This window comes from Lithobates pipiens, unplaced genomic scaffold (genome assembly GCF_037356315.1).
Source record: "Lithobates pipiens isolate NorthernLeopardFrog02 unplaced genomic scaffold, aLitPip1_a1.2 Scaffold_8, whole genome shotgun sequence".
Lineage (NCBI taxonomy): Eukaryota > Metazoa > Chordata > Amphibia > Anura > Ranidae > Lithobates > Lithobates pipiens.
This window is the reverse complement of record NW_027507903.1, coordinates 290,231,048-290,245,079: the sequence shown is the minus strand read 5'-3', so window position 1 is coordinate 290,245,079 and position 14,032 is coordinate 290,231,048. Positions and strand designations below refer to the sequence as shown.

At 40.2% G+C, this 14,032-nt stretch overlaps 1 protein-coding gene across 1 annotated transcript in view; it reads left to right on the top strand.

Moving 5' to 3' along the window:
- Positions 1-4,068: 4,068 nt before the first annotated feature.
- GPRIN1 (G protein regulated inducer of neurite outgrowth 1) overlaps positions 4,069-14,032 on the top strand; it is a 120,781-nt gene continuing 110,817 nt past the window's right edge. Inside the window, exon 1 of the mRNA XM_077472406.1 lies at positions 4,069-4,288. The gene's annotated coding sequence lies outside the window, so the exon portion shown is untranslated. The remainder of the gene's footprint in view (positions 4,289-14,032) is intronic.

The following is a 14,032-nucleotide window of genomic DNA, read 5'->3' as shown; positions in this document are numbered from 1 at the left end:
TAAACCACCTATTGCATACTCACCCGGGAGGAGTGATTCACTGTAGAGGATCACTCTTCAGGTGATGGGCAGCGCCACCCACCCCTACATACACACAACCTCTAAAAATCTATTTTGGCCAACTGAGGTGCTTGCTATTGTTCACAGGTATTTTCCAACTCTGTGCAGAATATGAAGGTTCAAAGCACCTGCTAGCATTGGCCAAGTATTATGATATGTTCCAGCGCTCCACTAACTTTCCATGAGGAGAGGCAGATATCTCCTTGTACATTATTCTTGGGGGAGATATCATTTATTTTATAGGATGCCTAAGGCAGAGGTCAGGCAAGTGCGTCCCATTGAAGAGTTTCTTTAAAGTGATTGTAAATTCTTATTAAAAAAAAAACTAAAAAAAACTGTTATACTTACCTGCTCTGTGAAATGGAATTGCACTATGCGGCCTCGGAACCTCCACTTCTTTGGTCCCCTGCCGGTGTGCCAGGCTCCTCCTCCTTTCCGAGTTCCCCCATAGCAAGTTGCTGGCTGAGCCACGCTACCTGTGTCCACAGATAGAGTGGCTTGGCCCCATCCCCCACTCCCTTATCACAGGATTTGATTGACAGCAGTGGGAGCCAATGGCTTTTGTTGTCTCACTAAAGCCTGAAAGAGTGGGGAGAGAAGACAGAGCTGCTACAGACCGGCACATCACTGGACCGAGTGTGGACTCAGATCAGTATAAGGGAAGTGAAGGGCGATATTGTTACCTAAACAGTTTTACCCTAATAGAATGATTTTTTTTTAGTCTAGGCCTTAGATAATGTAGGACGCCCCAAGACTATGTCATATTGTGATGAAACGTGTAGGGAGAAGCAAGGTGTGGACGTCACCATGTTTGTACAGGTCCCAGAAAGACAGGCTTTTTGTATTTAGCCAGCTGGCTTATTATGCGTTTTTTATACTTCTGATTGTAAGAGTAATTTTTATATACCATTAAAACGTCAAAGATTTTACACTATGGAAGCCTATTTCTTTTGGGGTGTCTATGTGATCGGGCACTTCCTTGATCCCCCTAAATGAAAAGTCTCTGGCTGGGTTTAAAGCCACAAGTGAGAAAGACCATCCTTGATAGGAGGTCATAAGGGGCTGGTAAGCGGACATTCTTTAAGGTGGGGGCTTTCTAGAATTCACACACTATTCGGGTGAATGTTTAAATACACCGTGGGATATATTAGATTTCTTATCACCATTGAACTTTTCGTTGCATTGTGTCTGCATTTTTTCTTTTTCTTATTTACAGTGCAACTTTATCGTATAATTTCTCTTAGAATCAGCCCTGCTGAAGCCTATCTTTGACCAGTTGGTGGGGTGCAAGACCTGGCGAGTCTAGCCATGGCTGCAACATATTAAATTTTTTGGGTACATTCCTGTGTTGGTATGCAAGTTTTTATTGTAGTAACATGCTATTGATTGTTCAATCTACCGTCTCCTAGTAGGCACCTGAGGTTATATCCATTAATGGGCTATCAATTTGAGAGCAAGATAAAGAAGTTGCAGTACTGCCGTATGACCTTTTGGTGTAAGCAAATCTTCCTCATGGGTGCCCAATAAACAAACAACAGGGTCGGATAAGAGATGAAATTGAAACACTTGTGAGATCGTAGTAATAACATCCAACAAATAACAAAATAATTTAGGGCATCTCCAGATCCCATGTATTAAATCCCCATTATCCTGTTCACTTTTTGGACACAATGGAGAATTCCTGTTACCCCACCTATGAAGCTGAACTGGTGTCCTATATAACCTATGCAATAGATATATGTGAGAGCGTTTGTGGGAAGCTGAGACTAACACTAGTGAGGTAGAGGTTTTTCCATTCTTTCTTGCATGGAAGTTTAGATGCATCATGTGTAGATTGAATGAGAATATAATCAAGATCTAGAGATCAATTCTCTTTTATCTTTTCTAGTAAATTCCCATGCATTAAATGATGTTCAAAAGGGGTGAGTGTAGTATTACGAGCCAGAGCCTGTATTCAGGGCCGTCTTTAATATTGATTGGACCCTGGGCAAAACTTCTTGTCCCCCCCCCCCCCCATGCAGTTTTGCTCTCCACCTGCTCTGAGACATACAATAAATAGCAGCTAGACTCAAAATCAGTTTACTGAATCAAATCACGCACCTGTTGCGATTGATTGCCAGAGGTTACAGTGTATCATTACCGCTCACTGATTTGTTGCTGGAGGTTACACTACACATTACGGCTCACTGATTAGTTGCTAGAGGTTACAGCACATGATTTCTGCTTGTTGATTGGTTGCTAGAGATTAATGTGGATATGACCTCAGGGGGGCATGATATACACATCAATGCCGCCGGCCGCCACTATTTACATATGTATGCCGGTAATCTACATGTAAACACAGGGTCTGTAGGTGAGTCATCTGTGAACAACAATAGGGCAGAGCTGGGCAGCATTAGTAGCAGTACTTCACACTGAGATATTGGGACACAGCACAGGACTAAAACCTCAAGGGATGAGGGAATTTAAACCAGTATAGTTGGCAAGTATGAGGCAGCTGCTTTGGGCCCCACAACCATGACAGGGCCCAGGGCAGCTGCCCCTTTTTGCCCTGCCTTAAAAACGGCCCTGCCTGTATTGCATTTCTGAGTTGTAGGTACTTGTAAAACTGGGTTTGAAAAAGAGCAAACTCTGTTTGTAAATCTGAAAAGGATCTAAACACTGAAACAGTATATAATGGACCTATATAAATAGTACCCGCTATTTCCCAATCCTGAAAGTCCTGTAGTTTAAGTAATTCTGTAAAGTTGGAGTTATGCCATATGGGAGTGTAGGGGACAACAACCTTGTATATTCAAAGTTCATCTAATATATGACCAAAGGGTATTCAACATAAGTATCGATGGAAGGGTAGACTAAAAATGGGAGAAACCTGCTTCCAAAAAAGTCAGAGCTGAGCTGGGGAATCTCCAAATCACCAGTAGGTTTACAAATAGGATCTAAAGGGTCAAACATGTATTTTTGAACAAAAGTAAAATTGTCCCTCCAAAATAAGGACAGTTGCATAGGAACTATGAATTTGGGAACAAAATGAGACTCTCTTAAAGAACAACTGTAAATGAAATGTGGATTTGATTTCAAAGGGACAACTGTAAAGAAAATATACACTTGGGTACAAAAAAGACCCAGTTGGGAAAGAAAGATAAATTTGGGAACAGAAGAACCATTAAACCTACAAAGGACAGGTGTGAATAAAATATGGATTATGTCCTGAAAGAGCGACAGTTGTAAAGGAAAGATACATTTAGGAACACAAGAGGCAATGAGGTTGATTTACTAACAGAAAATAGGTTGTTTACTTTGCAAAAAAATTTTCTTTGCAATGGAATGTATCCTTATTTATAAAAGAGGTAAGGTTCTGCTGAATCCCACCGTTTTTTTTTACATTTTCTTTGATTTGGCTTGCAAAGTGAAAAGCCAATTTGCCTTTAATAAATCGACCCCTACAATAGAAGGACAGTTGTGAAGGAAAGATGGAATTGATTATAAAAAAAAGGGACAGTTCCTCTAAAAAGGAGAGGATACAAAAATAAAAGGGTTTGGGTCCAAAAAAGGGATTGTTCCTCCAAAAAAAAAAGTAAAATAAAAAAAAAAAGATAGATTTGATCCAAAAGACTAGAGTGATTTGAGATCAAAAAGAGTAATTGTCTATCAAATAGAAAAGTAGTCATGAAGAAAATATGGATCAGGGCCCCCAAAAAGAATTGTTTCTGAAATAAAAGGACAAATGTGAAAGAAAGATGGGTTTGGGTCCAGAAAACAGAATGTCCCTCCAAAACCTGGGCAGTTGGGAGCTACGCGGATAACATGCAATCAAGCTGCATTGTTCAAACCTGGTCTTTTATGATAAGCTCTCCACACTGACTAGCAATTAGTTACAGTTGCTAGAAATCCTGCCCATATGCTAACAGTTATCATCTCCATCTGACCATGTTAGGATGTTATTTGTAACTGCACATCCTGCGTCTATTATGATTCCTTCATCACCTCACACTCTCGCTTCTCTTTGGTTGTGTAATAGTCCCAACTCTTTTTTTTTTTTTTTTCCTTTCCCTTGCTGAGTCCTAGTATGATACAGAGTAATCTGATGGGAGAAAAACATTCACTTGTGTCTTTCTCTCCTCCCACACTCATGACTGCAGCAAGCAGCTACAGGCAGCACCAGGAGAAGGAGTGAGAAGGCAGAGGGGATCTCAGGCGTTCCAGGTTCATTGCTGTGACTCACAAGGTAGTGCCATTATTTCCATCACTCCTGAACCCAGGGAGATTTTGTGTTGCTAAACCTCTCCTGGGCTACCTTACCCTGACTTTTTTTTTAGATATTTATTGCTCTGTACTGATACTGAGCACAAGACCTGCTCTGTGATCTCTACATAGCAAGGTATCATTTGTGCCTTTATTTGCTCTGTGTGTATGCTTTGTGTATGTTCTTGGCCTCATCACTGGTACCTAGACACATGTCAATGTTCATCTTCTAGAAAGGCTGTATGTCTGCTGAGGATGGCAATGCCATCAATAAGGGGGCAGCACGTGCTGAAATAGTAGATGCTCTCTAGTCAATGTGGCATGATTCTTCAAATGTACATTTCAGCCGATGCGCTCGAGTGAATGTGTTATGACTATTTAATTTAGATTTTAGTAGATGCATCCGACTGAATGTGCCGTGATTAATTGATGTAGATTCAGGGTTTTTTTTTTTTTTTAACACTTCCGTTTTCAAAAATACTTTTTTTTATGTTAACTTGCTGTACGTATTTCAGTTTTTGCACACTTGCACCTTGCTTTTATTTTAAAAAAATGATCACTATGTGTGCTTTACGTGAGACACAGAATAGCAGCTTTTATCTTCTTCATCTTCTGCGATTCATTGAGGATGATGTAGTAAAGGATTTCAATAAAATGTGTTAACAATTTCTTCAATTATCAAAACATTTGAAAAGAAAATCCTTCTTTACTTATTAATCTGCACATGATTGGATAATTGAAATTAATATTCACACAATTTATTATGTTCTGCTATGCCTATAGCAGGCATTGTAAACATGCCTTTTAGAAATGGCCCTTTATACTGTACTTCATTGCTGGTTTGTACGCTTGAACATCAATGCTGCCATTATAGATACATCTATATAATATCTGTAGTGTTTTTTATTGTATTTTTTTTTTTTTTTTTTAACGTTGAACATTTCAAATTTGAACTGTGATCCAGGGTATTACCCAAAAAGAAGTGTAAAACGTGGTCAAGATTCTGCAAATTATTTAAACATATATTAAATAACAGAAAGATCCAGCCAAAGAAAATAAGCTTTATTATGTACATTGTGAGTCTCTTCAATATTTTAGGTGACTAAATACTAGAGAGTGACAGATTTGAGTCACCTGTGCTGTGTATTCAAAGCCCAGGTCTCTTTCAGGTAGGGCATAGCATGAGGTCATGTAATTAGCAGAAGCTATTCCATTCATGCCTCGTTCTTTCATGTGGAAGAGAGTTGTAGTCAATTTATCACAGTATGGCTACATCAGTGACTTTAGCATTTGTGTTCTGCTGTAACATTTTAACAGAGGGGATTCCATTTCTTCGTATTGCATGCAGCTAGATGCGTGTTTCCAAGGAGACGACTGGCCTGCCATCGTACTTACACTCTCTGCCTCCACTATTTTGGCTTTGTGTGTGTGTTTTCTTTCTTCTACCACTTTTATTGTCTGTACCCTGCCCATTTTTTCCCCTCTTCTAAAGCTAGAGTTTTTCTTGCCTCCCGCTACAGAGCTGATGGCCCTGGGAAATATTCCGGATCTCTTATCTCATCATAAATAAACATATTTGATGCAGGTGACAGTTGCTTGAGGCTGTTTAGTTGTTATGGTGTAGGCACTTGTGGGACTGCATAGTCTTTAAACCTCCAGACTGTAAAATGGAAGGGAAGTATTGCTCCAAATGAATCTAGATCCTTGGTTATTTCACATTTGACATAAAGTAGTTATATAAACTGTTGCCAGATAGTAGAACACCACCACATTTTGTAGGTGTTGATAGGGAAGTTGCTAATGTCAACCATAGGCGAGCGCAGGGGTGTGCCAGGGCACACCCTAATTGCATTAGCACTCTGTGTGCAGGCAGGGAGAGGGGAAATCTCTCTCTTTCACTGTACCGGCTCTGCCTAAGCCCTTGTACACACAGTCGGACATTCCGACCACAAAATGTTTTTTCCAACAGATTTTGTCGGAAACTGGTGTTGCATACACATGGTCGGACAAAGTTGTCGGAAAATCTGATCGTTCGGAACGTGATGACGTTCGTTCGTTACAACGGGAATACGTTCAGGCTAGTAGCCAATAGCTTTGATCTCGTAATTTGATCTGAGCATGAGTGGCACTTTGTCCGATCAGAATTCTCTACAAATGATTGGACAAAGTCGGATCAGATCATGTTGTTGGAAATTTTTATATCCAGCTCTCAAATTTTGTTGGTCGGACATTCCGATGGAAAAAGTCAGATGGAGCCCACACACAGTCGGATTACCCAACAACACGGTCCGATCGGACATTTTCTGTCGGAATTTCCAACCGTGTGTACAAGGGCTAAGAGTGTGTGTGTCTGTATGTATATAAATAAATATATATGTATATATACACACTTGTGTTTGAGCTTTGGGCTGCACATCCTAATGCAGTAGACTTCACACACTTATGATGTCCACCATAACAAACATAAAAACAACTGGGACTTAATGGAAATGATTCTGGGCTCTGGTGCACCATGGTTTTGGCACATTATTGAAATATTACTCTGTTTAATGTGTGCTGAAGTGTAGCTTCACCATGACAGCACTTAGCTGCAGGGAGGCTGTAAACAGTCACCTTTGAAGTGTTGTACAACACCTTCATGCATATTCCTATGCTGTGTAGGAGGCTGCAAGTATAAATCAGCCCCAATGCGTAGCTATGGTTTAGAACTGCCAGGATAACAAAAGCTTATTGACTAAAGAGTAGAAAAAAAAAATTATATATAGATAGAGAGATAGAGAAATAGAGAGAAGGAAAAGAGAGAGAGAGAAAAGAGAGGGAAAAGAGAGAAAGAGAGAGAGAGAGAGAGAGAGAGAGAGAGAGAGAGAGAGAGAGAGAGAGATAGATAGATATATATCTATATATATCTATATATATTTAAACACATTTATTATTATTATATATATTATTATATTTTAACTGGCACCATTTCATAGTGTATTTTGTTATCTTACTAATATTTTCAAGATGCAATAAATTTAGTAATACATCAATGATAACATTTTATCAGATATAATTCAGTATAGAAGCTATCAGGTATATATTATTATTCACGATTTATATAGCGCCAACAGTTTACGCAGCACTTTACAATGTAAAGGGGGGACAACGCAATTACAGTACAATACAAAAGGTACAGGAGGACCCTGCTCGTAGAGCTTACATTCTAAGGGGAGGGGGTGGTGGTACAAAAGGTAATATATAGTACAGTTGTGGTAAAGCACTGTGTACCTAGGGTTTATTCATTCCCACAGGAAATTATTTGCGCTTGTTTACTTGTGAGAGTGGCTGTAAAATGCTATATGATAAGTGATGTGAAAGAAAAAGATTTTCTGGTAAAATAACGCAACAGAATTGTATCATCATTACCATGACAATTATGTTCCTGGAGTTCTATAAATCTGCATATGGTGTAGATTTCATAGCTGAATTATTCTCTCTATAAAGGTGGAGTCAGTCGCTGTTTTTATGAAAATCTATGTACTGAACTTTTTTATTTATTTACAGTAAGTATTGTCAGTTTCTTTTGATAGGTTTTTGAGCCTTCTGTCTGCCCCACATCCCCCCCCCCCCCCCCCAATAAGCCTTTCATAACCTTTTTGACATGGAGGAAACCTTGATATCACTTATTGGTCTCAGGGAACCCGTGCTACGAATGAATATAGCTAGAACTCATTGTACATTAGTGTGATGATCACTGGAAGGAATGTGCCTTACACTTGCAGCCTTTGGGAAAAATCACCTTCTTACCGACAGCTACAAAAAACATTATTGTCAGGTAACACTTATCTGAGAGGTTCATTTCTCAAGGAACCCCTAGTAAATTCTGGAGGAACTCTAGGGTTCCATGGAACCCTGGTTGAGAAAAGGCCGCTCTAACTAATAGCTGCCCAATACCCCCAGATGGCCTTTACCATGGCATACAGCAACATAAGGAAACCCAATGTTCCTTTTACTACTGAAAGCTAATCTCTGATCAGTTGCAATGGGTCATCTCATATTATTTTATTAAAAGACCATACTGTACATCATGAAGAGATATCTAGGTTCTACGTAGAACCTGGTAAGCTGAGTTATCCTCTGGATTTGTATCTGTCATGGATACTCCAGCGTCAAGATCTTACTGACTCTGCTGCTGCCTACCTAAGAGTTTTGGCTTTCCTTGCCCACCTTTTCATGCTCAGACTCCCCCTTCACCAAAAATAAATACATGAACATGACATAAACTGTCCGTCAGGCAATATAACTTTGCTGCTCCAAGCATAAATGAGTTTAACAGATTGTTGGGAAACAGTTGGGCACAAGTATAACACAATATAAATTAGCTGTATTTGATACATGTGTTTACATTGGAACAGACAATACTGTTGTGCTCTTGGATTGCTATCGTCCATGCCTTAGCTAGTCACATGTTACAAATAGTCTGTATCATCTAAGTGTAGGCTAAATTATACTAAATTCTTTAAGTGTGTGAATGACATAAAATATAATAGAACCGTAAAACATAGATGAGATTTCATGAAACAGTGGCTTGATGAGTAATGTTTTATCAAGTCTAAGTAGGCTGTAATATGGGCTGAAGTTTAAAGCAGAGTGCACCTGAAAGTGGAAGCTCTGCTGATCTGCTTAACCCCCCTCTGGCGCCACATTTGGCACCTTTCAGGGGGAGGGAGGAACGAGTACCTGTTTTTGACAGGTATTCGCCCCCACTTCCAGGAGGGGGTGCAACCCCCTCCTCCTTCCTCCGCCATCAGGCCAGTTAGAAAGCGCAGCTCGCTTCACACGCATGATTGGTAGGGAACGGCTGTGAAGCCAAAAGGCTGTTGGATTAAGAAGACTATGGTGATGATTTACTAAAGCTGGAATGTGCAAAATCTGGTGCAGTTCTGCATAAAAACCAATAAGATCCATTTTTTTGCCAACGCTTAATTAAACAGGCTGAAGTTAGCAGCTGATTGGCTACCATGCACAGCGGCACCAGATTTGGCAGTCTCCCGTTTTAGTAAATGTGTGGAAACCTTGCATTAAAAGAATCCAATGGTAAAACTATAAACTAAAAGAAAATATTGTAGCATGTGCATGATTAATAAGCAAACTGTTTCCATAGCAAAAATTTTTTTTGTCTGCCACTCTTCTTTTCAAAACAGTAAGAGCCATATCATACTTGCAATCCTGATGCTAGCAACATGATCACCATTGAGAACAAATGTGGGCAATGAAACACTTACCTACTTGCATGTGTTGCCCCCTCACCAACTGGGTGATATATTACTTTTGCTGGTGGATTACATTCTGCAGTCTTTTCGGCCAACATTTTGTCAGTGTGCACTGGAGTGGGTCTGATGGAAGCCAGCCATTCGTCCAGCTTCTGTTGAAGAAGCATGACTGAAAAAGGCCTAAACATTTTCCCATTATTTGCGGGCCACTGAAGCTAGACATTAGGGAACTTCTCCAAGTTTGCTAACCAAAAAATGTCCACTTTCACTAAAGCTTACACATAGGATAATTGTTAATTCCCAGTCTGATCCTTTCCAAATTCAGTAATGATTCTGTAGTCCACTGGAAGCTATTACTTAATTGCAAGTTACTGAGCACACATTATTGAGGCTTAGTTGCAATTTTTCTGTTGAATTCTTTACAATGCATAACTAGAAAAGGCAACAGAAAAAATTCAATAAAAAAAAAAAAAAGATATCACTAATTTCAGAAGTTCATTGGACTCTTAATGCAAAAGTTTGTAATTACACAAAGTTAGACAAGACTTTGGCAATGCAAAAAGTAATAAAAAAAAAACATAAAAAATCCTATTTTGCATTGATTTTTTGTATTGTGAAAAACAGCCACTTATATGCAAACTGTAATGATTTTGGGTCAATTTTGATTTTTATCTTCCCCGTGTCTTACTAAACTGATGGTTTATATTCATCTTTGTTTACTATTTATAAAAAAATCATTATTATACAAATAAGCAAATAAAGGGTCCACACAGACATGATGTATACTGAGAATTGTGAGTTCTCTAAGGCTTGGTTCACACTAGCGCACATGACAATGGAAATAGCATCGTTTTTAAAGTGGTTGTATACTCAGTTTTGTAACTTTTACCTACAGGAAAGCCTATAATAAGGCTTACCTGTAGGTAAAAAAAATATCTCCTAAACCTGTACGGTTTAGGACAGTGATGGCGAACCTTGGCACTCCAGATGTTTTGGAACTACATTTCCCATGATGCTCATGCACTCTTCAGTGTAGTTGAGCATCATGGGAAATGTAGTTCCAAAACATCTGGGGTGCCAAGGTTCGCCATCACTGGTTTAGGAGATATTCCCCTCGGTATGCGCCGCTGACTGCAGCGGCGCATGCGCACAAGGGGATTCTCGGCCTGAAAATCCGGCAGTGGCCGGCCGGCCGGAATGAAATCTCCCACACGCATGCGCGGGAGTGACGATATCGCGGCTCCGGCCACTCACAGCGCCGGAGCCGCGATACCCGGAAAAAACGCAGAGGGAGCATGTCAGCTCCCTCGGCGTGGATCGGGCCAGATGTCGGGGCCTCGTTCTAAGGTAAGTATTTCATAATGAGCTAGTATGCTGTGCATACTAGCTCATTATGCCTTTTGCTTTGCAGGTTTAAAAAAAAAAAAAATGTGCGGGTTTACTACCGCTTTAATGGTGGGAGTTCATATCAATGCAGCATAAATGCAATGTGAGTTTGAAGAAGGGTCCTGTGCTACTTTGGTGCAATGTTGTGCGATTTTGTGGCTCATGGAATTGGAAAGAAACATATCAAAAACTCATTTAGATGCGTTTTTGATACAATTTTAGAGCATCCTGTTCAGAATGGTAGTAGTAGTCCCATTCAAAAATGCAGAAAAATACAATATATAAATAAGTGCAGCGCTTAAAGACACCTATATAAATAAGTGTAAGTATAATAAAAGTGAAAAAAATTCTGTAATGATGACAGAGAGTCCACTAAAGTCCAGAAGGGGTAAGGACAATCTCAAAGTCAATCTCCATGGACTTCAAAGTGGTGTGTTTGGGACCTCTGAAGTTGTCAGATGGCATTCATGGAAAAATGACTCTCAACCTTCACAGACCTCAGAACCTCTTGAGAACGGATTGTAAGATCATTTAAAGAAGGTGGATACTCTTACCAGATGAGTTGGACACATCCACCGTATAGTAGTGTGTCATAAGGGCTTGTGGGGGGCTCCAATGCCACACCCAGATGCGACCCGCCAGATGGTGGTTCCCCTCGGAATTCCTCATAGTACTTGATTGGACAAAGTAGATGAACCTTCCGAGCCGTGGATAACAGTGGAACTTGGCACCAGATATCTTGTGGGGGTTCACCATAGGGGGGACAAATCATAAAGGACACCTCGCATGGTGAAATACAACCAGTAACAGTTTATTGAAAATAATCAAATTTAAAATTAGAATTGATATTCCATAAAAATCATGTGATAAATAAAAACAAAAAAAGTGTTTTTCTGCTCCCCACATTGCTATTTTTGTTTTTATTTATCACGTGATTTTTATGAACTATCAATTCTAATTTTAAATTTGATTAGTTTCAATAAACTGTTACTGGTTGTATTTCACCATGCGAGGTGTCCTTTATGCTTTGTCCCCCCTATGGTGAACCCCCATGAGATATCTGGTGCCAAGTTCCACTGCTATCCACGGCTCGGAAGGTTCATCTACTTTGTCCAATCGGGGACTATGAGGAATTCCAAGGGGAACCACCATCTGGCGGGTCGCATCTGGGTGTGGCATTGGAGCCCCCCACAAGCCCTTACGACACACTACTATACGGTGGATGTGTCCAACTCATCTGGTAAGAGTATCCACCTTCTTTAATTTATCTTACAATCCGTTCTCAAGAGGTTCTGAGGTCTGTGAAGGTTGAGAGTCATTTTTCCATGAATGCCATCTGACAACTTCAGAAGTCCCAAACACACCACTTTGAAGTCCATGGAGATTAACTTTGAGATTGTCTTTACCCCTTCTGGACTTTAGTAGACTCTCTGTCATCATTACAGAATTTTTTTCACTTTTATTATACTAACACTTATTTATATAGGTGCCTTTAAGCGCTGCACTTATTTATATATTTTCAGTTCTAAACTTGGTTTGTGTGCTAGCAGCTTGGCTGTGTTTCTCACAGGAGTATTTTTACGTTTCGCTTGTTTTGTGTATTCACTATTTACTGTTTTTGTATTAGCGCAGTGTTTTTCCTTTGTATTAGAAAACGAAAAAAGCATGACAACCGCAAAGCATACAAATCCCACAGCACCTGCACTTCATAATTGCACCTGTAATCCCATTAAAAACTCATCGCACTAATGTGAACCAGGCCTAAAACAGGTCATAGCAGAAGCAGTTTGCCTTCAGACTTTCTGTCCAGCCAAAACTTTGATGACTCCACTGAATAGCCAGAAAGAATGGTGGATAAGTGTCATTCCATTGTGTGTGTGGTCTGCCTCCTCCCGAGCCTCCAGCCTTCTGCAGTTCCCCTAACCCCCCCCCCCCCCGCCCACAGTGACTTCCAGCTCTCATAGTGCCACCCAACCTCCCATAGTGGCCCATAGTGCCAATCAACTTCCCACAGTGCCCCCAGATTTCCTGAAGCCCTCAGCACTCACATTACCCCCCTTTGTCCTGCAGTGCCCCTAAATTGATGCATAGCCTTCCACCCCTCCCCCCCCCATAGTGCCCCCAAGCTACAACAGTGTGCCCCAGTCCCCACAGAGCTCTATACTGTAGTCTCCCACATTGCCCAGCAAAGCCCCCAGTCTCCATCCATCACAGAAACCACATCCCCTACAAGGCCACCCAGCCCCATCCCCCATTTCAATATATATTTGGTATATATTCTCAAACTTTTATTGTATGGGTATAAACTTTTTTTATCTTTTTAATATTATGACATGGAAGGTTTTAGAAGGATCAGCCGGGCCCTGGTCTCAATATGTTTGAGAACCACTGCCATAGAGAAAGATGGCCTGGCACAAGTGCCAAGATAAAGAGATAGATGGACATTACTTTGTTTAGGGTCCATGACTTGAAGGTAACAATTATATTTTTTACAGGAATCAAACTATGTCTGCCACTTCCCTTTTCAAAATGCATATATATATATATATATAAATGCTGCATAGTAACCACAGGGGGTTGCTCACTCAGCTTGACTGCCATTAAGAGAATGCTTTGCATTGTTGCCAATGAATACAAAGTGTTCTTTGATTGGGCAAGGAGGAGCGTTGGGGTGGTGACGTTTTGTTCATTTACTGCTGGTATTTTAATTGAAGATCCTGATATTAACAGTGAAAAAACATCACCATTGTTAGCCTGCCATGTCTTCATTAGGCTGCTTGGCCACTTATCAGGTCTATCACATAAACAATGCTGCTAAATGTGAGGCAATGCTTTAAGCCTAGAACACACTAAAGCCCCATACACATTATCATTTTTTTTGCAAATTTTTTCCTTCAGATTTACCAAAACCATATCAAACCTTAGCAGTTTCAATTTGTATGCAATCAGGCAGGCCCTTGAACTACATGATTTTGTTAAATCTGAAGGAAACAATGAGCAGAAAATCTGATAGTGTGTATAGGGCTTAAGATTTTTTTTACCGTTCAACCCAGTGGGGAAGAAAAACTGTTAGCTCCGGTTGGAGC